This window comes from Staurois parvus, unplaced genomic scaffold (genome assembly GCF_062004578.1).
Source record: "Staurois parvus isolate SC_StPar_1 unplaced genomic scaffold, SC_StPar_1.0 ptg000048l, whole genome shotgun sequence".
Taxonomy (NCBI): domain Eukaryota; kingdom Metazoa; phylum Chordata; class Amphibia; order Anura; family Ranidae; genus Staurois; species Staurois parvus.
Window position 1 is genome coordinate 16,627,435 of NW_028317844.1, and position 27,398 is coordinate 16,654,832.

Genomic DNA, 27,398 nt, shown 5'->3' on the forward strand with positions numbered 1-27,398 from the left:
CTATTTGCCTTTAGTAAACCAACCCATCTGTGTATACTTTTAGATGAGCACCTGGATTGTCTCAGCATTAAGCTCTTTTTTGTAAAGTAAGTTACTATTCTCTTTTTTCTCTAAAGTGGACATACTGTCAGATATATATTATTTATGTTAAGTGCATGTATACAGAGTAATTTGTAAATTTAATATTTATAGGTATTTATTGCTTCTCAGAGGTCCCAATTCTCTCTCTGACAATTACTTGATCTCTTTTTCTCCCCTAAAATGAAGTTTTTTTGTCACCATCGAGGTTTAGCATTTACTTCCTGGACTGGGGTCCTGGCTCAGAGATAGTGAAGCCATATAAAAACGATAGATGTACCTTTCATGTGGCCTTTCATGTTCAAAAAATGTCTATTGCGGTTCAGTCCCCTGCTGCTACCTCTTATTTTTAAGTTACAATGTTGCAGTCTGATCACTGGGGAAGAAGTTGATGAAAAAAATGCTTCCTCCTGTCTGTAGCAGACTTATGTTATCAACTTAGTAAAGGTAAATCCATTTGAATTGAGTTCAAGGACTTATTGTTAATGGTATGTTGGAGCTTTTAGAAAAAAAAAACTGTATATTGTAACATGTCAAGAATTTATTTATGTGGATTTGTAAAGTTTCTGAAAGTTCCAATTTAAATTATTTTTGTAAAAAAGGGACTTTATAGGCTGCTATTGCTGACATTTCCTAGTTGTCTGACTGTTAAGCCACCCCATTGGTTTGAACACTATGGAGTTTATTTAATAAATGTAAGGGATTCATTTCTTAGCTAAGTGAATGCACTGAAAATTCACTTTGCAAAGAATACCCAATCATGTGCAAAGAAAATTTAAAAAAACTGTGTTTTACTTGTACATGATTGGATGATGGAAGTCAGCAGGGCTTTACCTCATTCACTAAGTTAAGGGAAAAGCGATGAAGCCAGTGACAGCCATGCATCTTGCATTTTTCAAAAGCAGCTCAACAATGCGGTACATGTTTCTATTACATAAAATATATGGTGTCAAATAATTGGGGTTAATACATTATTATTGGCAATACAGAACACAACTTAAAACCCTATCCTTTTTCTGAAAAATGCAATTAAAAAAAGAATCTCTGCAAAGCAAGACCCTTCTCTCTTACATCCCTTGATTAATTTATTAATTGCTTTGGGGGGAAATGATGCATTTCTATCTGGGGAGGGGAATAAATGTATCTATATTTCAAGATTAGTATTTAATTTACACAATGATTATTTAATCAGCTTTTTGTAATGTCAGGAGTAAGAATGACACAAATAAATCTATCAGTTAATGGGTTCCCAAGTCCATTATAGCTCTTGTTGACAGCAAGAAATAGGGTGTATTTGCAACTTGTTTTCATAGTGAAGCAGGTGCATATATACTATATGTGGCTAAAAAAGAACAGCCTATAGTCTTCTTTAAACTATTTTTCACGTTATTCTTTGCAAAGCTTATATACATTCTCATGTCCTTTCCTATTTTCAGGGAAATGGGTATATTACCAAAAACAAAACAATTGCATCCTTTGTGTTTGTTTTAAGTTCTATCAGGATTAGAACATTTCAAAGCAAATACAGACTAAACTGTCCCTTTTTTGCTAGCTATATGTTGATATTGGTTGTAGCACAGGGCATACAGATAGGAAAACGACATCCCTTAGGCACCAGAACCAGTGATTTTCTAAAGCAATTAGCATTTGTAGTAACAGGAGTGGAACAGCTGGCAGAAGAACTACCTCTGAAGTAAACCTGTCATTTGTACAGCTCATAGAAATTTTGACATATGGTCTGATTTAGAGGTGTAAAGGTTTTTTGTGTCGTGAGACCAGAAGTAAAATATTATTTCAAGCAAAGCAGTTTAAAAGTGGAAAATAGGTTTTTAGCACCGTTTGTGTCCTTGTTCACTGAGATTTACCTCAGAGGAGGTTTTGGGTTTAGTTTCATTCCTTGAGTTCCATTTCCACTTCCAAAAAACAAAATGCTGCATTCATTTGCAAAACACCTTGCTTTATTTGTATGTTATATCTGCTACACCAGTTACTTGGGGCATAAAGAAGAAAGAGAAGAGTAGGGGACAATAGGAGTAGAGGTAATGTGCAGTGTCCAACCTGAGGGGGTCCAGTAAATGAGAAAAAAAAGGGGGGGGGTAGCAGGTTTCCAAGTTGCCCCTACCTGAAACCAATATAATATTGCTACTACATGTAACAGCTGTACCAGCACTGAACAGAAGAGGTGCCCTTGCTTGCCTGAAAAAAAATCAGGAGGAGAATTTAAATCATCCCAATAATACCATTTTTATTTTTTAAATTCTTCCTAATAATACAATTTTTATTTTTATCCAAGATCTTGGCTCTAAGAGTCACAGTAAGGTCTTCCATCTCTTGTATGTCATTCACTTGGGCAAACCATTGTCTCAGTGTTGGTGAGTTCGAACTTTTCCATGAGCTAAGGATAAAGACCTGGCAAAATTCAATAAGTGAGTCAACAGATTTCTTGTATCATATTCAGGACGTAGGTGTACGGTGAAGAAATACCACTGTAGGTTTATCAGACAAAGAGAAATCTATGTGTTCTTGTATGATCTCCATAACTGGTTGCCAGAAGGGTTGTAGAGAACTCTCAGAAGATGCATAAGGAAGATCCAGTATATGTGCAACATACTGCACTATGTTTAGGGAGAAGTTTGTCCGGGATTGATGGTGTCCTATACCATCTGTTTACGATCTTATACTCCGTCTCCTGAAATTTACTGCAAATTAATGTCTTATGGACAAAGAACAGTATTCTGTTCTCATCCTCTGTAAACATGAGGTGTAATTCTTTTTCCCATTTATGAAAATATGCATATTGTGGTCTGCAGCACAATATGAAATGCTTTCATCCCTAAATATGTAAATACACACAAAAAAATATTCCATGGGTCATGGGACTTTACATGAGGCAGGTCACATGTGAAACATAATAAACATTTTATTGTTCAATAATTAGACAGTGTGGTCACTATTATACACATAATTACAAATTGCATAAAATAATAAATAGCTTTACACACATGATTACAGATTGCATATAATAATAAATAGACACAATAAAAATCCAACTTAAAAAAGGGGAATATTAAGCTGGTTCATGATGTATTAAGTAGACATTTTATCAACATAAATACATAACTGACCATGATTTTTGAAACATGATTTTATAACATTTAAATTACATAGCATCCTTTGACACGTTTCTTGGATCTCTGTTCACTTCCTCAGGAGCAGATGCAAGGTAAGTGTCTATAAAGGTAGATAGATAGCAAAATGGTAATATTATATAAATCAGTAAAAGCACTTCCAAAAGGGAGGGGCAAATATCCTAAATACTTAAAAAACAGCTCAGATCTAATAAACTCTGGATTGTCACAGGAGTGGACATTTACTAAGAAATGGTAAAAGAGGGAACGTGTATGGTGTACTGCTCCCAGGAGCTCAGCAAAGCTCCTCAGTGGGAGTTTGTTCCCTGGCGAAACATTGCAGCTTAGGAAGAGAATTTTGGAAGTGAGATCATTTGTGCTGTCACCAGACATCAAGTTCTGGGACCCTATGAGCCTTAGAGAGGGTAGAAAAAAACATACCATAAGTCCTTGATCAGGAATTTCCTTGATCTCAGTATACCCTTATTAGCCCGAGTGTGTAAGCGTTTGTCCACATGATCTGGGAGGAATTTGAGCTGACGTAGAATGGAAATCATGGGTTATGGAAAGATAAGAAGGTAATAATGGAAAAGTATCTGTCTATTTCACGTAATGTGGAGCCAAATCACGGGTGTTTCTGCAGTGGGTTGGGGATCGGCTTACCAGCCCACAGTATACCCGCTAAAGATACTGGCAAGCAATCTTGTTCTAAAGAAACCCACAATTTAAATTTACCATTTTTATCATGTCTATCACTTCTGCCACTTGTTGCAATGAAGTAACTTGCCTGGTCCGGTAAACCTACCCCGCCTCTAGTTTTTGGCCTTATCAGGACTTCTTTTCTAATGCATGTCCCTTGTCTTGCCAAACATAGCTGATAAACTTCCCTTTCAGAGAGTGAAAGAAAGCCTCTGGAATCTGTGTACTGTAGGTAATATCTGAAGCAGATAAAGCAATCTGGGCATCACATAATTTTTATGGTATTTTACCTCCTGAACCACAACCAGATCTTTTCAAATCGTATGCAGGATAAGGAGGAAGTTCAAATTAAATATCCTAGTGTGATCCACTGAAAATTCTGTACTCGAGTATTTGAGGGATTAGGTGGAGAAATTGGGGTGCAGGGTTCGCATGAGAGGTTCAGTTAATGATATGTTTAGGGACTCTGATTTCTGGAGACTAACCTTGGAATTTGATAACAAGCCTAATTTCTGACGTTCCTGCAGAAGAGATGGCAGGGAGATAATAGGTTTTGTAATGTAATAGAAGGACATCTGTGTAAGTGGCAACCTTATGGTGGTAGTCTTGAGAAGTGATGCTAGCGATATTGGATTGTTGCATATATGTTGTTAGAAGGACTCGAGGGTTAGTACAAAAATTAGTGGGGAAAGGGGGCAGCCCTGTCTGGTCCTATTTTGAATGCTGAAATGAGCTGAGCTGGTGCCATTAATGCAGACCATAGCAGAGGATGTGGAGTAAAAAGCCTTAATCCAGAGAAGCATAGGTGTTGGGATCCCCATATGAGACAATGTACATTGCATAAAGGTCCAGTCAACCCTATTAAAGGCTTTTTCTGCGTAAGTTGACAGCAGAAGCAGGGGAGAGAATGCATTTCCGGCTCCAGATATAGTATTGGTTGTTCAAATGGTATTATCTCTTGCTTCCATAGTGGGGATGAATCTTGCCTAGTCTGGAGAGATAGTCCACTGGAAGATTGGATTATCACATATACCACACACACACATTAAATGGAAAATATTTAAACTACATAAGCAGGTTTATTATCTCCTTTACTCTCCTTTACTAAAAATCCTTTGCATTAACCAGCTATTTCACACTTTGCTCTGATCACAGAGTAGCAAGGGAATTGTTAATTTGATTAATTTATTTTTACAGTGAAGAAATGTTCATATATCACTTTCAGATTAACATTTATAGTAATGAACCAAGCATAAAATTCAAAACAGACTGGCCGGTAGAAGAAAATGACTGAACCCAATAATTGCAGCATATTACATTTCTACTGTAAAGCAACTTAAGTACACGGTTATTGACATATACCATTCAATGTGATGTATTAGTTATAAAAAAAACTTATTTTATAAGTTTGAATCTTTTGTGTTGACCTAAATTCCAAGCATACTTCGAAAAAGACATTTATCTCCACTATACTTTGAATTATACTAACAATTTCCTATCCAAAATGGGATGAAAAGAAGCATTAAAAGCACTTTAATTGCACCTTTAATGCATCATCTTAATATAACTATATCCCCTACTATGAAAATTGATGGTGATCATGCATTTCAGGAAGCCGGGATGTGGCTTTTGTTGCAGCCATATCGGAGATATTGGCATGAGAACCTAAAATTAATAAAATTTAAACTCCTAGTGGGAATTCACTTTAATGACTAATTTTAAAGAAAGGAAGCATTTCAAAGGAAAAAACCATGGGCAATAGTCCACTGCACCACATATTTTAATAATTGCAGTCTTTGTAAAATTTTAAATATCTCAAATGGTTTAGGAATTATTTTCTTAAAATGCTTAAACAACAATTATCAGTGCCAGCACAGCTGCTATAACAGGATTTCAGTACATATATATTTGATATTGTTTATTCTAAACGCTAACATTTTAAGAGCAAGCAGTCTGAATAAAATGTAAAACCATTTTTTAATTATTATTTTTTAATTTTGTTTAATGCAAGTCTGAAATATAGGTAAAGGCTGAAGAAGTAAAGAATGAGTAGACTTAAAGGAGAAGTACATTTACTTTTGTTCTCCTGTGACTCACAGTCAGCTAATACAGTAGCAGTGTATTGCCTTCTATCAGTTAATGGGGCAGAGCTCTACCAGGCATGGGAAGTATCCCAACAGTATTGTTGGGATCCACCTGGTTGCTTGATTGACAGATGACCCTACCTTTCAATGTATAGCTGGGAGCCAGAGCCAGCCGTGCCTGGAGACATAGAGTGGAAACCGGTTACTGACAGTCGTTGGTTCCGGCATGAAGCAGCCCGAGAGTTGAGCATTCAGCTGTCGTGTGATCCCTCTTGGTCTTAGAGCTGGTGCCAGATAGCTGCAGTGTGCCAATGTGCTGCATTATTGAGGTAAGTATGTGTGTTTGTTTTTTTTTGCGCGCTCCCAGCACAAAGACCGCTGTGTCACTGAGAGCACTGGGTCCCGTTCTAACGATCGGGACCCGGGACTCCCGATTTCGGGTCACATGATCACTCTGATAACCTCTGATTGGCTATCACAGTGATCAGTCACTGTACAGCCCGGCCCCTTTGTTTTTTTCTCTCTCTATTAATGGAGGAGAGAGATACATTGTATCTCTCTAACTCCTGGCATAGAGGGAAAAAAATGTTTGTAAAAAAAGAAAAAAAAAAGGAAAATAAATAAATAAATATAAAAAAAAAATAAAATAAAAGATAAAGAAAAAATAGCTAGATCAAGGTTTGATCTAGTCCAGTGTCAGGGTTAGTGTTTGGGTCAATGTCAAGGTCAAAAGGTCAGGGTCAAAGGTCGGGATTTATAAAAAAAATTGGTGGTAGTGTCAATGTCAGTGTCAGTGTGTTTTAGGTAAAAAAAAGACAAAAACAAAATGTGCACTATTGTTAATGGGCTGTACTACGGGTACAAACAACAAATAACATACACATATATGGTATCACTGTGATTGTCAAGAGCTGGAGAATTTATTTTGGGTTGTTCTTTGGTGGTAGGTTATAGTAGTAACAAGAAACATACAGCTAAATTAAAAAATATATATTTTTTTTACTATTTTGGGCCAGTTTTCCTTTGATAATAAAAAAAAAATCAGGAGATATCCATTACCATTTACCACCAAATGAAAGCCTAATTTGTCCTGGAAAAAAAATGTATAATCAGGGGCGGACTGACCATTTGGAAACTCGGGCACTGCCTGAGGGCCCAGGGTCAGTAGGGGGCCCCATGAGATACCCTTAGTACCTTTTTCATAGGCGTTTTGAGTTTGGGCAAGGACACAGGGGCACCATGATTCCCTATTGCCCGGGGGCCCCATGAGTTGTCAGTCCGCCCCCGTGTATAATTCACCTGGCTGTACAAAGTAGTTGTGATGATATGTACGGTTTTACTAACACATGTCAACGTTGCAAAATTGTGCTTAGGCATTTAGATTTGTTTTACCCTTAGGCGTGAAGTTATATAAGAGTTTTGGAGCCTACAAACTATGGTATGGATATATATGAAATATATGAACCCTGGTGTTCTGATTGCCTATCATATTTCTTGAGGCCCTAAAACTCCGGGACTGCACAAACACACCCAAATATAACCCTTTTTTGGAAAGTAGATACCCGAGGGTATTTGGAAAAGGCATAGTGAGCATTTTCTTTTTTTTTTTTACAAATTCGACATTTAGTGCAGCACTACCCCTTAAGGGTCGCTGAGTTATTTTTAGGCTCCTTGTTACTCTTGACCCCACTCTGAAACCCCAACCCCTGCTAACACCACCATACACTTCTGGCCAGAGTAAACTCTCTCAATCATACCAGAAAATAGACTCACACAAGTCAGAGTAAACTGATACTTTGTTTATATTAGAGTTGAGTATGAGCACATAATAATAATAATAACAGTTATCACGTTAACTTTAAGAAAAGGTCGACGCACACATATAGGAAAAATGTCAGTCAGTTCTGAACATCCTGAACATTTCAGAATTTAACCAAGGACCTCAACTCTGAGATGTTTCTATCCCCAGTGAGCAAAGGGAAACTATTAAAGAGTACATTTGCTCACTTTGGGCCCTCAGAAGCTGACAACCAGGTTCAAATCTGGGGTAAGAAAAGAGCTCCTTAGTTAGGATGGCTAATGTCCCTTTAACTGCAGTGGAAGATCTTCTACACGTTTGTTTGGCCCAGTTGGTGCACTGCAAGAATTCAGATCTCCTTGGTTGCAACAGGTGGAAGCCCTACAACAAGGATTTAGGCAAGCACAGACATTATTCTTTTTAAGTGGTATTTAACTTGGGCAGTTCCCCTTTAACAGGGTGAGAAGCAGCTTTTAAGCAAGAGGTGTAGCCTCCCTAGTGGTCTGATTATGTCCATATTTCTGTGCTCAAAGCGGTACATTTTTTTGCATGGAAATATGTAGTTTTTTTATTGTAGGCCTGTAATTTTTAGGAATAACTCACTGAAATCTGTCCAAACAAATAAACATCCCGGGTATGTTACAATTTGAAACACGAAATCATAAATTATAATTTAATAAATAATCATAAAAAATAATAATATACAGTTGTGGCCAAAATTATTCAACCCCCACTGAAATTGAGTGTTTTGGCCAGTTTGACATTGCTTTTGATCATTCAGTCATCTTGCTTACATTTACATTAAAGAGGCACTTGTAGGTCAGACAAATATAACATAACAGTTATAATGAAATAACCACAAATGTCTTTTCTGTGCTCACAGCATTATCAGTTTTATTCAACCCCCAAGTGACATTCAATCTTAGTACTTAGTACAGCATCCTTTTACAGTTATAACAGCTTTTAAACGTGAAGCATAGCTTGACACAAGTGTCTTGCAGCGATCTACGGGTATCTTCGCCCATTCTTCATGGGCAAAGGCCTCCAGTTCAGTCACATTCTTAGGCTTGCGCACTGCAACTGCTTTCTTTAAGTCCCACCAGAGGTTCTCAATCGGATTTAAGTCTGGTGACTGCGATGGCCACTCCAAAATGTTCCAGCCTTTCCTCTGCAACCATGCTCTAGTGGACTTGGAGGTATGCTTGGGATCATTGTCCTGTTGAAAGGTCCAACGTCTCCCAAGCCTCAGGTGTGTGACGGACTGCATCACGTTTCCATCCAATATCTCCTGGTACTGAAGAGAATTCATGGTACCTTGCACACGCTGAAGCTTCCCTGTACCTGCAGAAGCAAAACAGCCCCAAAGCATGATTGACCCTCCACCATGCTTCACAGTAGGCAAGGTGTTCTTTTCATCATAGGCCTTGTTCTTCCTCCTCCAAACATAGCGTTGATCCATGGGCCCAAACAGTTCTAATTTTGTTTCATCAGTCCACAGAACACTATCCCACAACTTTTGTGGTTTGTCCACATGGCTTTTGGCATACTGCAGTCGACTCTTCTTATTCTTTGGAGACAGCAAGGGGGTACGCCTGGGAGTTCTGGCACGGAGGCCTTCATTACGCAGTGTGCGTCTTATTGTCTGGGCTGAAACTTCTGTACCCACATCTGACAAATCTTTTCTCAGTTCCTCAGCAGTCACACGGGGACTTCTCTCCACTCTACGCTTCAGGTAGCGCACAGCAGTCGAAGTCAGCATCTTCTTTCTGCCACGACCAGGTAGCGTTTCAACAGTGCCCTTTGCCTTGAATTTGCGAATGATGCTTCCTAAGGTGTCTCTTGGTATGTTTAACATCTTTGCAATCTTCTTATAGCCATTGCCCTTCCTGTGAAGAGAAATCACCTCTTCTCTTGTCTTCCTGGACCATTCTCTTGCCTTCACCATGTTTGTAACCACACCAGTAAATGTCTAGAAGGAGCTGAGTATCACAGTCATTTTAAAGCTGCCTAATTGGTGCTTATTATGCTTGATTGCTGCTCGGTGACATCCACAGGTGTTTTCAATACCTGATGGAAAGCACCTGTATGAACCTCTGTTCTTCAGAGTGGTAGTCTTTAAGGGGTTGAATAATTGTGGCAATGAAGAAACCACATAAGAACCATTTACTACTGTATTACATAAACAATTGATGTCATTTTAGTTGCATTTGGGTAGTTACAACGTCCTTGTAGGATTTGATTCTGAATACAATTCCAAATGTACACTATAGTCCCTAAACCCCTTTACAGCATTGGGGGTTGAATAATTTTGGCCACAACTGTAATATTAATACATTTAATTCAATAATATAATCAAATCAAAAACACTGAAATTTGAAATATAAATTCGCACATCACTGAGCAAAGTCACAAAATCGTTTTCAGTGTCTGATGAAGAATTTCCCCACGAATCATTATCGCTCAATTCTGCAAGTAGTTCTAATTTACTATCACTGTTTTCTAGCTGGTCTAAAACCGATTTTGACCTAAAGGGACGCTTTTTGGACGCCATGGACATTTCTCAGTTTCAAGGCAGAAAGAACAGTAAAAATGCAGGCAGGGCACATGACAAAGCACTAGGGACAAAATGTATGTGAAATGGTTTGATACAGTAATGTTTTACTATGTGAATTTAGTGAATGTCACTTTTAAAATTTAAAAATTTCCCGCCAGTTCCGTCCCCGTATGTGCTGACGTCACAGGGAATGGAACCAGGAAGACAGATGCAGGCATTGGCCGGAGGACATTGCCAGGGACACTGCAGGGGGGACATCGCGGGAGCGCAGGACAAGGTAAGTGAAGAAGAGATCCCGGAGCAGCGCTGCAGGGTATTCCCGAGTGTAGCTGAAACTTTACCCCGAGCTACACTTGGGAATACCTCCAGGGAGGTTAAAGGGTGGGCAGAAGCACCTATTGGCAAAGGGTTCATTCCACTCTAGGCCACACTACTAAATGGCAGCAATGACAAGTGTCCCTTGTTGGATGTAGACCAATTGCAGAGGAAACAGTGGCACAGCGTGGCACAGCGTGGCGCAGCCCACAGAGGGTAGATACTGAAGTTGGCTCTGATGACTGGATTATGCTGGAGATGTGTTTGTTAAGTGTCAGAATTAACTAGGTCTCAACTTGTGTAACTTGAGAACAATGTCAGTAACTGTATAGGGAATGGCTGATTCAGAAGAATGTCTGTGGCAATTTAATTGGCTGGATAATGGGACTCTCTCACCCGATCTGTGGCATCATCCCAGTCACTGCTGGTCTCACAGTAGATGGGCCGCCAGCTGTCCTGCAGTTCCTCCTGCAGAGTTCACTAGTGGCCACAGCAGGGGAGGACTGACAACTCATGGGGCCCCCAGGCAATAGGGGATCATGGGGCCCCTGTGTCCTTACCCAAACTCAAAAAAGCCTATGAAAAAGGTACCAGGGGCATCTCATCGGGCCCCCTACTGACCCCGGGCCCTCGAGCAGTGCCCAAGTTTCCAAATGGTCAGTCCGCCCCTGGGCCACAGTATTCCAGGTCAGCAGCAGACAGGATAGTTCTCCAGATTCTTTGGCGATGTCAGCAGTCGGCTTTTTCTCCCTCTTTCTCCGCTTTCTCACTCTGCAGCCTGGTCCGGTCGTTTGGCATTCCTCACAGCTTTCTTGTCACTCAGCTCTCTCCCAGCTCACTTCCTGCCTCTGTTCCCGGGCTTCTACATTTATATGCCTCTGCCCACATGCCAGCCTTTCAGGAAAATGTAGTCCCTTAGTTCGCTGCCTTTTAACAAAGTCCTGCAGTTCAGCCTACAAAATCCATAAAGCTTTTCACCAGAGTGTGTGCCACTGAGTTGCAGGACACAGCCACTTTGTGTCTCTTTTAACATCCTGCAGTCTGAATAATAGCAGGGTGTTGCATAAAAAGATTTTTTTTTTATAAATATAGCACAAGTATTCTTAAAATGACACTACAGAGTACATTCTGCTTCTCATAATGAGTATGGGATACCACATGTATGAGACTTTTTTGCTGCCTAGCCACAGAGAGGGACCTAAAATCCAAGGACTAGCATTAAGCTTTAAAGGGGCAAAAATTATGCATCTGATTTCCTGACTATCTATGCCCTGATGTACCAGGACAACCACAAAATGGACAACCACAAATGACAAAATTTTGGAAAACAGACTTCCCAAGGTTAAAATGTAAACACTGACACAGGCTGTGATTAGTAACACTAGAAACACTGGCATGGGATGTGATCCGCAAACTGGAAACATACTGGTATGGGATGTAATCAGCAAACTGGAAACACTGACACTGGTTGTGATCAGCAAACTGAAAACATTGGCACTGACTGTAATATGGAGCAGGCTGTAATCTGGCACTAGCCATAGTCATGTGCTGGTTGTATTCAGGTGCCAGCTGTAATCAGGTGCTCAATGTAACCTGGCACTGGCTCTAGTTTGGTGCTGGCAGTAATCTGGCACTAGTTGTAACCAGGCACTGGCTGTAAACAGTGCAAGGACAGTTACTGTGCTCTAGGGGGTGCAGCAGGCTGTTCCTTTACCATAGGTGGCCCTTTAAGTGTTACTAAATCTTCAAACATAAATTGGTGTTCACAATTTCCACTTCCAGGGGGGCTTCTCTGCCTTACATGGTCTCTTCAGAGCAGCTGTGACATGCATATGCTCAGCCATGACGTTGAATATGTTGGGACACCACAGACATATAATAAATATGTGTATAAAAATAAAATTGCATACCAGTCCGTAAGAAGACAAAGCTGCATGGACAAATAAAAGAAAGCAAGAATATGAGGAAAAAAAAAAAAATATATATATATATATATATATATATATATAAAAATTATGAATTATGGCAAAAATATATGATAATTAATCCTTTAAATACCAGCCACTTTCATCCGCTTTCTGCCCAGGCCAATTTTCAGTGTTCAGAGTTGTTGCACTTTGAATGAAAATTCTGCAGTCCTGCAACACTGTACCCATATGTAATTTATATTGTTTTGTTCGCACAAAATTGAGCTTTCTTTTCGTGGTTTTTAATAATCACTGGGTTTTTAATTTTTAGCTTAATAAACAAAAAAACCCTGAAACTTTAGAGAAAAAATATGCAATTTTGCAAATAAATGTAGGCCAAAATGTATTCTGCTATATTTCTTTGGTAGAAATAACTCAAATCAGTGTATATTATTTAGTCTATAGGAATGTTATAGAGTCAAAAAACTATGGAACGTACAGTATTTCTGAAAATCAATCAATCCTGATGTACTGACAGCCTATCTCACTTCTCATGGCCCAAAATCGCCAGGACAATACACATATCCCCAAATGACCCTTTTTGGAAAGTAGACAGTCCAAGGTATTTAGTAAGAGGCATGACAAGATTTTTCAATTTGTAATTTTTTTGTCACAATTTTTTGGAAAAATGAAGATTAGCCCTATCTGTATGTGATCACTATGACCAATCACAGCAATCAGCACAAATGTATACAATGAATGGCATGAATGGAAGCCATCCATTGTGTACAATTGTCATGTGATCTGCTGTGATTGATCACAGTGGTCACATGGTACAGGCGGCAGCCCAGTACAGTGATGTCATCTACTGTGTCTGGTGGATACAGGAGGTGACGGATCACACTGCAGCGCAGCCTGTGGGGCCTGTATGAGCCGCGTCCTAGGGAGGACATCATATGACATCCACCCAGAATGAGCGAGCTCCCACCTAGCTGTCATTTGTCTATAGGCCAGGCAGGAAGCAGTTAAGGTGCTCACACAAACAAGCATATATATGTAATATTTAAATAAAGAAATTACAAATGTAATACATATTATATGGTAACAAATCACAACAAAAAATATGTTAATTAAAGTGCTGATGCAACCAAGCATGTATATTTCCCTTTCAAATAAAGACATAATAAATATCACGTAGTAGCAAATCATGACAAAGTCCCAAAAAGTGAAAAAAATTTAAATGTAATAAATGTAAATGTACAGTAATTCCACTTTTCAATTGTGATCAGAGGCGCTCTACTAGAAGAAAGGTCAAATGCTCACCTTCACTAATTGTTTCCTACTACAAAGGTCAAACTCGCATATTAGTCAGGCACCCGTACCCAGAAGGGATTGTGACCAAAAGCCAGGAGTTGCCTTCTTCACTAGATCAGCCAGTGTCTTATATAGCTCAGAGTATTAACTCTGTGGAACTACAAAGCCCTGTCACTTTACTTCCTCAGATAGTCATGCATCCAGGAGAGGGGTATGTCTTTCAAACTCAAAGTAGAGAAAAAAACAAACCATAGTGCTCACTGTAATAAAACCACTTTATTAAAAAGTTACATTGTTTTTATGTGCAATTGATAGCCCCTGTGTGGGCGTGATTTGTTGCTCCTGTGTTAAACTGTTACAAATTAATAAACACCATTGAAATACAAAAAGTTACATTGTACTCAAAAAAATTACTTCTTTCAGTTAAAAACCACTGTTTGCAGATAATGCTGTCCTGGAGGAGAAAGCCAAAACCTCAATACAAAAAGGTTAGGTCAGATACCTCTAGCTCGTAAATGTGTGTTCAATCCAGGACTCTGCCCTACATGTTTCGTCATGAAATGCCCCTGAAGGCATCATTCATGATGAAACATATTGTTCAAGAACATCAAGAATTCTGTTCTAAATAGGATAGGATGTCAAAAAGACACACTTGCTCAATATAATTTTACACTTATTTCTACCAAAAATATGGCTGCTTCAATGTCCACTTTTAAATATGTATATAAAAGAAACCCGGCACAAAGGCAAAATTACCATATAATGAGTGTAAACTGTGCCATGTTAAACTGTTTTCTTCCAGCTGTAATGATGTGTTCATAATAAAGTATCTTTCCAATGCAAGATCCAGTGTAGAAAATAGTAAATGAACAAAATAAGAGTATGTACATTAACAAAGAAAGCAGATGAAAGATGAAACCTATTTCCAAATATTCTGCTTGCTTTTCTATGCAATGTCAGAAACAAACAATTGCTTATGTCTACAATGAGAATAGCTCCAGTGGAGCAATACTAATACATCTGACACAGCTTCCCCTCCATGATTATCAAGAGAAGAGTCTGTTTATCCCCTATAAAAATGAAAGAAAGAAGTGGTGATACTTTAACTAGGAATCCCCAAGATAAAACATACCTCAATTCCTCAAGGCAAAACAAATCCTTCTCTGGTGAGTTTTGTTATTGTTTATTGTTACAGTGTTTTATCAGCGCTAAACTGTATGAAGGCTTCAATTAGTTCTTGATGAATGATCCCATAAAAATCATATAGCTTTCATTTCCCCTGGCACTGGATATTTTTCAAAGTATTACTAAATGTGCTATAATTGGAACAAAGATCACAAAAGTTTAAGTTTTATTTAAAAAAACATAAAGAAGCCAATTAACGCTATGAAATGTTGTTTGAAATTCATTAAATTCAATTATTTTGAATCAGCTTGTTTCTAATCTTCGACAGTGGCACATTTCACAGAGCAGCAAAAGAATCATGTTTGTTACCTATGAGTGTAGGCTTGTATACACTTTATTAAACCCACTGAAAAATATTAAACATTTTCTTCTTTGGCAAAAATTGTAAAAACAAATGAAATTTTGAATTACAAGACAGTGCTACAAGTTCCAATATTTCCAATGGAGAAGAAAATCAGTCACCGTTAACTTAATTTCCTGTTTCATGTAGTAATCCATGTGTTTTATTGCTCTGACTATGCTAATCTAATGAAAGGTGGAATCTACAACAGAGTTATGACACTTTGATCATCTTAAATAATGGTCTATACCAGTGGTCCCCAACCTTTTTAGCACCAGGGACTGGTTTCACCTTGTAAAACAACCCATTCAGTTTAAAATAGAAATGAAAGGTAAACATTTGTGTATAGATATAAAAATATTATAAATACCTTTTTCCCATTTTTTAAAAATCATCACATTCCCTCTAAGCTCCTTATGCAGCTGGGAGCAGGAAAAGCAGCAGCACACTGAAATTCACAGCGAATGGCTGTGCAGGAAAGGGGGGTGGGTGTCAGGACAAGTCTGATCATTGGAGGAGAGCAGGCTGAGTTCCCAGCACAGCCAGAGAACTGACCACGCTGTGTTCTTCTGCTTAGTGTAGTCAGTTTTAATAGGAAAGCAGAAGGACTGGCAGGAACACCAGGGATTTCACACAGAGGAGGCAATACAAAGCGACCAGGATACTTTTTAATACACAAACATGGTACAGCAGGCACATATCAGGAATATGAAATGTTGGGTTTACATATTATTTAAGGATGGAACTATTGCTGCAAATCTAAGTTAGTACAGTTAACGAATTAGCAAAATAATTATTCTAGGATAACAATTTAGAGAGAACAAGTCACATCATGCTCAAGTGATCGAGCAAAGAGAAAATATTATAATACTTTTAATAATCAAAGTTAAAGCTTGTCTCCAAGCTTTTTTCTGCTTTATCATTCTGCCCATCCTGCCTGGACGGCTTTCTGAAATTTATCATAGAAGGAAGTTTTTTTTTTGGCTCCTGATGTGGTCAGAAAAAACTTTTATCTGTGACTGTGATTTTAAACTGATAGATAATGATCACCTGTGCTTAGGACACACCAATCAATAGTGCACACTCAATATTAAATAAAAACTGGGCTGCTGCTCTTATAAAAGGTACAGCCTTATCAACATAATACACAAAATAGCAGGAGCACTGCCTCAATGTATGTTATATGACATAAAAAGCATGCTTAACCTCCCTGGAGGTATTCCCGAGTGTAATTCGGGGTAAAGTTTCAGTACCAGAATCGGTAACCCCGAGCTACACTTGGGAATACCATGCGGCACTGCTCCGCAATCCCTCGATCACTTACCTTGTCCTGTGCTCCCGCGATGTCCCTCCTGCAGTGTCCCCGGCAATGTAATCCGACGGATGCATCTGTCTCCTGGGTTCCGTCCCCTGCGAGCGTCGGGACGTACGGTGGACGGAACGGTGGGAAATTTGAAGATGACAAAAAGTGACATTCATTAAAATCACTAAAACATTACTGTATCAAACCATTTCACATACATTTTGTCCCTAGTGCTTTGTCCTGTGCCCTGCCTGCATTTTTACTGTTCTTATTGCCTGGAAGCTGAGAAACGTCCCTTTAGGTCAAAATCGGTTTTAGACCGGCTAGAAAACAGCGATAGTAAATCAGAACTACTTGCAGAATTGAGTGATAATGATTCATGGGGAAATTTGTCATCAGACACTGAAAACAATTTTGCGACTTTGCCCAGTGATGTGCAAACTTGTCGCTATATTTCAAATTTCAGTGTTTTTGGTTTGATTATATTATTGAATTAAATTTATTATTATATTATTATTTTTTAAGATTGTCGCAAATGCGGGCATCAGAGATGGACGCGGTTCAACCATTTTGGCTTCAACCTCCATCTTGGGGAAGAGATTAACCGTCCTGAAATCTTTTTCCTTCATCCTCCCCCTTCCACTCTGTTCAGCCACCGTGACACCTGGTTGTGGGTCACTGATAGGCTAGAGCAGCAGGGAGCCCAGAGCTACAAAGCCCCCCTCAGGAGAGCTGGAGTCCCACTGTCCTGAGAACCTGTGAAATTTCACGCCTCCTAAAAAGATAACTGAGCCTTCCCTGGAGTTCAAGGCATTCCCAAGAAGCCCACCCCAGATAACATTTTTAAAAGATCACTTTTTCCCCTATGTTTCATATCTTGGAATATGAGAGACTTACATAAAAACCAAACATCCCGTCAGATTGGCTAGGAGCAGGCGAACAGTTTGATGGGTCATTCAAATTATCTCAGACCATCAGAGGAGCCAAAACATAGAACTCGTGAACCCTGCAACATATAATTTCATAATTCATATCTAGATAATCCTCAGACTTGTCTGCATAATAAAATACCTGCGGGTGGAATTTCACTTGTGCAGCTGGAAAGTTATGGACCAGAATATGAATTATGAAAGATGTTAGCTCCAGTTTAGGGTTCTGCCTGATGATCCCTCCCTCAACAGGGGATTGGTCTTTTTACTTCAGAACCACCCCCTGCTGGGAAACTTTAAAGCAGGCTGTCAAGCCTAAGGGGGTGAGTTGAAGAATTCTCCCATTTTTCCATTGTAACATAGGGAGATCAAAGCACCCTCCTGCTCTGACTTGGATCTGCTAAACCCAGGACTTTGGCAAGTACTTTAACCCTTTCACCTCTCTCTGATATCTCTTTACTGTGCTATGGTTCTCTGTATATGTATATATATAATATATCTTAGTTACATCTTCTCTGTAAATATTTTATTGCACCTGTTTGACCCTTTCAGTAATAAATCTCTCTTTCTGAAAGCGTTGAACTGTTTCTATAGTTCCTAATTGCAATTTACGAATCCCTGCCTTTGAAGAGACGCTACTGTTTGTTTAAACCTCTGTATAACCGGCCTGCGGACCGTTTTATACAGACGATTATTTCAATCATTATAGTGTTATAACTGATAACGCGAGTTTCCTCTTTCTCTGTACAAAAAGCAGGTGGTGGCAGTGTGGAGGGTTAGTTGCGTAATTACCCGACCCAGTAACAATTGCACAGGTTGCAGGTACATAGATTGTAGTCCATTAGCTGGAAAATCTTTGTGCAGGGTGCAGCTGGGTGTGGTATTGTTACGCATGTCACATCGCGGTTTGGATCGGCCAGTCCTTCGGTCACGAGTTTGGGGTCTGACGCTGCGATCGTGACATATTGGTGGCAGCGATCGTGGGATTGTCGCATGTTGGTGACAGCGATCTTGCGATCCATGACAATGATTACATATTAAATTATAATTTATGATTTCATGTTTCAAGTTTTATCCTACCTGGAATGTTTACTAGACTCTTGTTCGGACAGATTTCAGTGAGTTATTCCTAAGAATTACAGGCCTACAATATAAAACGCCAAATTTCCATGCAAAATAATGGTACCGCATTCAGCACCAAAAATCTTAAATAATCATACCGCCAGGGAGGTTAAATTATAAACACATAGCAATACGTTGTGAAATAAAGTCCTAAATGTGAAATCAAGTGAACAAAAATCCATTTCACATCCCGAAGGTGATAAGTGATCTGTGCTCCCTGCATGTGTCCCCCCTCACTCATAAACTTTGTTGGACTCTTATGGTGAAATAAGAGTCTTTCACGCTTTGGGTGGGGCATAGGAAGTCATGCTGGAGCTTGTAGTCCTCCTGATTAAAATGTTGCTTGTCATTCCCAGTGATTCAAATGTAGGAAGTCATGCTGGAGCTTGTAGTCCTCTTAATTAAATGTTGCTTGTCATTTCCAGTGATTTAAATTTAGAGCCGATAGATATATACATGTAAGAAATGGAGAGAGGCATCCAAAATAGTGTAATTCCGTTTATTAATAAAAGCAGACACACTAGTATTACACTCACATGTTTCCAAATACAATAGGCAAGTGTACAATAGTAGGTCACTAGTGTTTCACAAAGCTCCTAGACTTAATATCACCACGTCCGTGGCTAATGCATTTCGCCCCTCCCACTGGGCGTCCTCAGAGGCATTCACTGGGAATGTCAAGCAACATTTAATCAGGAGGACTACAAGCTCCAGCATGACTTCCTATACCCCACCAAAAGAGTGAAAGACTCTTATTTCACCATAAGAGTCCATTAAAGTTGGTGAGTGAGGGGGTACACAGGCGGGCAGCACAGAGCACTTATCACCTTCTGGATGTGAAAGGGATTTTTGTTCACTTGATTTCACATTTAGGACTTTATTTCACAATTTATTGTTATGTGCTTATTATTTAAGCATGCTTTTCATGTCATATAACATACATTGAGGCAGCGCTCCTGCTATTTTGTGTATTATGTGAATTTAAACTGGCATCTGCCAGTGCAGTTGGACTGCAATTGCCATGCCATGTATAATATGTTATGTGCAAATATGTATTACAGCTGCTCAGGGTAGAGAGACTCCCAATCTCCAAGCACATCTATTATATGCTACCTGTAATATAATATAATATCTATTATATGCTACCTGTCTCCTGTTAGAGACATGGAAACTTCACCACCAGAATGAAATACTTATCTTTGACACCCAAGCTACAGAGATCTTCACTATGCAGCCCTGTTCAGCCCTGCATAGACTTGCTAGTAAACAGTCCTGGCTGGCCTTTACATCAACTGAGCATACACACTGCGTGTTCCATTTTTTTCTGTGAATGAGGCTCTACTCATAGAGGACACAGTCACCCATAGGAGTACGGCCTTATCTATGGCAATAAATGAGTAAGCAGTGCACGTGTAATGTCGATGCAAAGTTTGCCCTGATCACTTTAAGGGCTTTGGTCCAACTAGAGATATCTTCATTGTGCATTCCTGTCTAGAACTGCACAGCCTTGCTGGAAAATAGGCCTTATACTTTATCAACTGAAAAAAGGTGTAAACACCAAGTTCAATGAGGTTCCATGGGATATGTGGATAACCACAGCATGGGCAGCTCCAACAGCTCATCTGACCAGCAATGAGACATAAGCACAAAAAAAACTAATAAAGGAGCACTCCCAACCCTGTAGAAGCCAATAGAATCAGAAGGCCAGGAACAAATAAAATCAAAATTCACTTAAATGTTGGGTTAAAAGCCATGACATGTAGGACTGCCAAGATTGATACATCACCAAACCAGCAGAGAGGAGAAATGCATACTCCCTGAGGCTAGAGGATGACACATGATCCTGGACCCAACAGTAGGTTGTTCAGCCCGGGTGCCTCAGGACAATGGGAGGAGTGTGTGGATGGCAGCCAGCAGGATCACTAAGATGGCGCATCCGCCGGAAGTCACTTGTCCAAGATCTGGTTGTAATGCCATACACTAGCGAAAGACTGCCCAAACAAGGGCTGATGAGGACAAAGTGGAAACCTAAGGGAGCACTCAAACTATCTCAAACCGAAGGAGAGAAGCCAGTCATCATGATAACATGTTTCAGTGACTTGCCCCTTCCTCAGATCACGTGATTAGGAACCAACAAACAAAATATATATAGGAGGGGCTGGGAGCATGTCATCCTTAATAGCCACCCACAGATATTAAAGTGTTACTAAACCCAAGACCTTGCATTCACTCTATCTGGTCTCCCACAGTACACAGAACATTGAAATGCAATTATTTTAGTAAGTACAAACTGCTAAATACCTTTTTTCATCAGCAGTTAGAGCAGTCTTGTGACTTCTATCAGTGTCCAGCAGAGCAGTGGTTAAAGCTTGTAGGAGAAGTTCTCTTTCTGCTTTAGGAGGATGAAGAACCCCTGACCTTTGTCTGAACAGTGCTGATCGTCCCTGTGCTGAATATGCACTCTCCAAAGAAAAAAAAAGAAAATCCTTTCTAGCAATACACAACAAACTCAGCATGTGCTGAGTATCTCCACACAATATGTCTTATCAAGAGATAAGTGGGGGGGACACTGGAAGAATGGGAGGATCAGAGAAGTCAGGATCAAACATCCTTTTTACACATTGCAGAGGATTAGCCCCTTAGGTTCCACAGTGAGTATAACAAGCATGCTTTATTGCATTTACAGACTGATTTTACTGTTGTGGGTTTAGTGACACTTCACCCACTCTATAGTGAAACACCTCTAAAAGTAAATAAAAAATGTATTAAAAACAAAGAATAATTTTTTACACAATAATAACTGAAATCATATATCAAATGAGCCTAGTATAAAACCTTTGGATAGGAAAATAAAATAAAAATGCATGCAAACAGTAACAAAGAAAAATAATTTCATAAGAAAAGTTAAAGGACACATAAACATTTGGAAATACATAAGAGAATGCATATATAATAAACACATATCAAATAAAAAGTACATGTAAATAAAAGAGGTTGACCATAATAGGTCACACAATGATATGGTTATCCAGCTCCTTATTCAAACCTTGAGGAGAAAGATGTGCCCATTTGGAAACAAATAGGTGTGCACCATTTAGAACCGCATATCAAATAAATGCATGCAAATATAAAATCTTTTAAAAAACACATAGAAACACATAAATATGCAACATTTGAAAACACATACAAAGCACATTTTAAAAGAAAAAAGAAAACATTCATGTAAGTTAAAAGGTTAACCAAAATAAATCACACAATGGTATGGATATCCAGCTCCTTATTCAAACATGGAGGAGAAAGTATGCCTAGCTTATAAATAAAATAAGAATCTTTCATTGGCAGTAAGAGACCCCTTGGGGATGTATATGATGGCCAGTACAGACAGAACTTGGCTATTCTTCACATGGCAAGCAGCAAAGTGGAGGGGATACTCAGTTTATCTTTACCCTCTTTAATGAGTCTACAGTGTTCACCTATTCTTTTACACAAAGTGAATTTTGTCCGTCACACATAAAGGAGACCACAAGAGCGCCTCGGGACATAAACCAAATACTCATTGGAGCAAGTGATAAACTGTCTAATTGAAATAACATTATTAGAGCTATCATTACAGGACGACCGGCCATGATTAATTGACACATTAGGCAACCACAATTTTCACATTGGAATGCCAACACGTTTGTCAAAAAAGCTTCTGATATCTGTGGAATGTTTCCTAACAAGTCTTTTAGGTTTGCTGGGCGCAATAATATTTCTCAAAGTTCATGCTCGACTAAATACAATCTGGGGTACTGGTGGTAAATGGGGGCCCAATTTTGGGTCAGAGCGTAAAATATGCCAATGTTTTCTCAAGATATTGGATATGACTTTATAATTGCCATTAAAGCCCGTAATGAATCTTACACTAATATCCAGGAAGACATTTGGTCAGGAGCGGACTGACCATTTAGCCACTCGGGCACTGCCCAAGGGCCCGGGGTCAGTAGGGGGCCCCATGAGATGTCCCTGGTACCTTTCATAGGCTTTTTTGGGTGTGGTTTGAGTGTGGGTGAGGACACAGAGGCCCCATGATTTCCTATTGCCCAGGGGCCCCATGAATTGTCAGTCTGCCCCTGCATTTGGTTTACTATTGGTGGGAGAATTGGTGGGAGGTAAGATCATAAACCAGTCCACCAAGCCTTAAATGCCTTAGTCCGCATTCATTTACATTTTTATCTACATCTATGAGCTGAAGTAGCAAAGAACAGCACCAGAGCAAGCATCACACAGGAGAGGAAAACTATAAAACTGACAATTGTGCTTACAATGGTTACCTTTTATTCCCATGGTTTAAACATAAAAAATACTACCACTACAACTGCTCAAGCCCCCTTGAAGCATTATACTTTTTTCCAAGCCCCGTTACTATCACTTTTGTTGGGCAGCTTGGTCAGCATATATGGACAATTAACAAGTGGATATCCATACACTGATATTGCTAAGATCCATGAATTTCTTGAAAAAAGAAAAAAAAATCCAAATAGCATAGCACACAAAAAGAGAAAGTGTTGATGCCCTTTATGCCAACAGGCCCTTAATCATAACACCATAATCGTGTTGTGATTAAGCACCAGTTGGAGTGAAAAGCATCAACATCTGTTCTTTGCTATGCTGATATTTTTTTTCCAATAAACTCACGGATCTTAGCAATAGCAGTATGTGGTCATCCACCTGTTAACTGTCCTTGTTCTGCTGTATGAGCCAGATCGGCACTTGTGTTTTTGGGGTTAGAGAGAAGTGGACCGGCCTAGAGCAGTGTATGGTTTTGATCAGCATATATACACTCACCAGCCACTTTATTAGGTACACCCATTAAATTGCATGGCAACACAAATTGCTAATCAGCCAATCACATGGCAGCAACTCAATGCATTTAGGCATCTAGACATAGTGAAAATGACTTGCTGAAGTTGAAACCTAGCAACAAAATGGGGAAGAAAGGGGATTTAAGTGGCTTTGAACGTGGCATGGTTGTCGGTGCCAGATGGGCTGGTCTGAGTATTTAAAAAACTGCAGATCTACTGGGATTTTCATGCACAACTCTAGGGTTTACAGAAAATGGTCCTAAAAAGAGAAAATATCTAGTGAGTGGCAGTTGTGTGGACGAATATGCCTTGTTGATGTCAGAGGAGAATGGGCATTCGATTTCAGTTGCAACATTCAGATGGTAGGGTCAGAATTTGGAGTAAACAACATGAAAGCATGCCTTGTGTCAATGAGTGGTGGTGTAATGCTGTGGGGCACTAACCTGCTGCACCTAATAAAGTGGCCAATGAGTGTATATATTGGATTAAAAAATGTATGAAGGGATATAAACAAAGTAATTGACGTATATAGTCAATACTATTATTACAGGTATAATAAGCATACAGTTATCAGAATGCAATATTTTTGACAGCTGTCTTTTAACAGTGCATCTGTGTTAGTGTTTTGACAAGTGCTGTTAGCTTCCTTTTGATATGTTTGGTGTTGGATACACTCTTATCTAATACACATTTCCCTTCTGCTTTGCTGAATGCTTACATTATGCATAACACCTGAAATAAGAACTCTTTATACATATGCAAAAGCATAGAAATGTATACAGAATATTCGCATTGAGATGAGTGCATCACCATGTCATTTTGGTGTTTGCTTAGTCAAGCAAGATGTTACATTGAAACAAAACATTTGTCTGGTTAAAATACAAATCAGTTGATAAAAGTATTTCTTTCTTTGAAAAATTACAAATATGTAGGTAAAAGTATTTCTAATATAGAAATTAGGAAAGCTGAATTTGACTTTCACTGTCCAGTCTGTTCATTTATGTAATGTTATGTTATATATTTGGCGAAGAGTGACTTATGAGTTGCAGGTGTTAAAATAGATTAAACCAATTCACTAAAATCCTATATAGGCTTTAACATGTTGATGTAATTTCAAAAGTAATTTTCATTCTTTCAACTTTCATTAAAATAAAACATAGTGATCCAGACGTCTTGTTATGGGTTGACAACATTCTCTCCCTGTCTCCCAATTGCTGTCCTGAATTGTCACCTTGTCACATGCTCTTCAATTAAAAGACACCAAGCGGTTATGCTGATGCAGGTACTATATGTTCAGCGGTTGTAACTATCAGCAAACCAGCCCTGAGCACTGATGTGCAGCCACTGCTCCATAGATTGGAGTGGCTATAGAACTGTGATGCAAAAAACATTTAAAAAAAATGAAATAATGGTAATTGTTTATGATCCACAGTGTTTAGCAAATTAAATACCCAGGTAAAGTTTAGACTTTACATAGCATGTATTGCTTCAGACATATATCACTGAAAGGATATGTCTATTATTGCAATCTGTGGTATCTCTTTAGCACTGTATCTTTTTGCTAATAAAAGTCCAAGAATGAAAAACAGCGTATTAAAGGTAATGCTAAATTTGTGCACAGAAAAAAAAATTCTGTTCCTTGTTATAAATGAAAACAACACTAGTCATCTGGTTGCTATTGTAAGCTTGCTTTCTTTAATTCACTTCCTTTATATTTTTACATCAGACTCAAAGCAGTTAATATCTCATTATTAACAACTGAGCATCAATATATGTTAACTAGCTGTCTCTTGATTTGCTAACTTGTCAAGTTCACAATTTACTTTTGCATAACTTTTCACCTTAATTCTGCACCCTACACGACATGAGTATAAAACAAATTTCAAAGTGCAACATTTCCTCCTTAGAAAGCAAACATGCAGTGCAAATTCATGCTGTGCGATCCTTAGGGCTAAACAGGCGCGTGAAACCTGTACTGGAGTATTTCTTAGACAACTTATTAGCAGACAAGTAACAGCAAAATAATTTAGCCAAAAAAGAGCAGTTTCACAAAATATATATTTTTTATTTCAGATTTTATTTCTTTCTGAATTATATTCTAAACAAATAAAAAAAAACAATGAAAAATTCACCTTACATATATATTTGTCGATATCTATCTATCTATCTATCTATCTATCTATCTATCAATGTATTATCTATCTATCTATCTATCTATCTATCATCAATGTATTATCTATCTATCTATCTATCTATCTATCTATCTATCTATCTATCTATCTATCATCAATGTATTATCTATCTATCTATCTATCTATCTATCTATCTATCTATCTATCTATCTATCTATCATCAATGTATTATCTATCTACAGTATCTCACAGAAGTGAGTACACCCCTCACATTTTTGTAAATATTTTATTCTATCTTTTCATGTGACAACACTGAATAAATGACACTTTGCTACAATGTAAAGTAGTGAGTGTACAGCTTGTATAACAGTGTAAATTTGCTGTCCCCTCAAAATAACTCAACACACAGCCATTAATGCCTAAACCACTGGCAACAGAAGTGAGTTCACCCCTAAGTGAAAATTATTATTATTATTATACAGGATTTATATAGCGCCAACAGTTTGCTCAGCGCTTTACAATATAAAGGGAGACAATACAGCAACAATACAGTTCAATACAAGAGGGATAGGAGGGCCCTGATCCTTGGAGCTTACAATCTAGGAGGGAGGGGTTAGTAGTACAAAAGGTAATAACTGTGGAGGATGGACTGGTAGGAAGAGTAGAAGATTCCATTATTAGCTGAGGACTGAATAGGCTTCCCTGAAGAGATAGGTTTTCAGAGATTGCCTAAGAGTGAGCAGAGTAGGCGATAGTCTGATAAATTGGGGAAGAAAGTTCCAGAGGATGGGAGAAGCTCTGGAGAAGTCCTGGAGATGAGCATGGGAGGAGGAGACAAGGGAGCTAGAGAGCAGGAGGTCTTGTGAGGAGTGGAGGGTACGGTTTAGAAGGGTGTGTCAAAAATATCATGTGGGAGCAGGGGGCACTGCCCTAGAGAACATGTACCAATGCAAAAAAAATGAAACATTTTATACAGCTGAGAGCAGTGATCTTTTTTGCACTGACATTTATACAAAAAACTTTTAAAATTGCCAGCAAATGACTGACAGCACGAATAATCATAAAAGGTATTTTGAGGGACCTTTGGATGGATTTTTGTGTGTGTATGTTTTTTTATAACTGGTAATGCATGTCATTTGCTGGCAATGTAAACTGATTCTGTCAGATCCTGGGACTTCTACGGTGTGTGGCAATGTCTCTTCTTGCTGAGCTACCTGGAATGATGGACATCTCCCTTGACAATTATTTGAATGGTTCTGCCATGACCTTGTTTGTCACGAACCTTGAATCCTCTGCCCCTCCCATGAAATTACTGATTTAAGCCATATCTAGGCACTTCCTGTTTGCCAGATTATTGTTCTCTCTTCAGCCAGTATCTCGCTCCTTGCCTTCCCTGCTGCTATCCATATTTGGATACTACTTGTTATTGACCCTTGGCTTGTTCTTCAACCATGCTTCTGCCTGATCCCTACCTGCGACTGCTCACTACTGACCTTTGCTTGTTCACTGACTACGCTTTTGTTTGAACCTTACTTGCTTACTGGACCTCTGATTGCTCATCTCCTGGTGGGGTGATCCTGAGGAGTGTGGCCTGGTGCTGACACACAGCAAAGTCCATCTCCACCATAAGGAGCTCTGGTGCACACCTGTTAGTACTTAGACTCTG

At 38.9% G+C, this 27,398-nt stretch overlaps 1 long non-coding RNA gene across 6 annotated transcripts in view; it reads right to left on the reverse strand.

Annotated features, from left to right (window-relative positions):
* The window catches only part of LOC149470366 (uncharacterized), a 502,914-nt gene that overhangs the window by 65,825 nt on the left and 409,691 nt on the right, over positions 1-27,398 (reverse strand). The window lies entirely within an intron of this gene.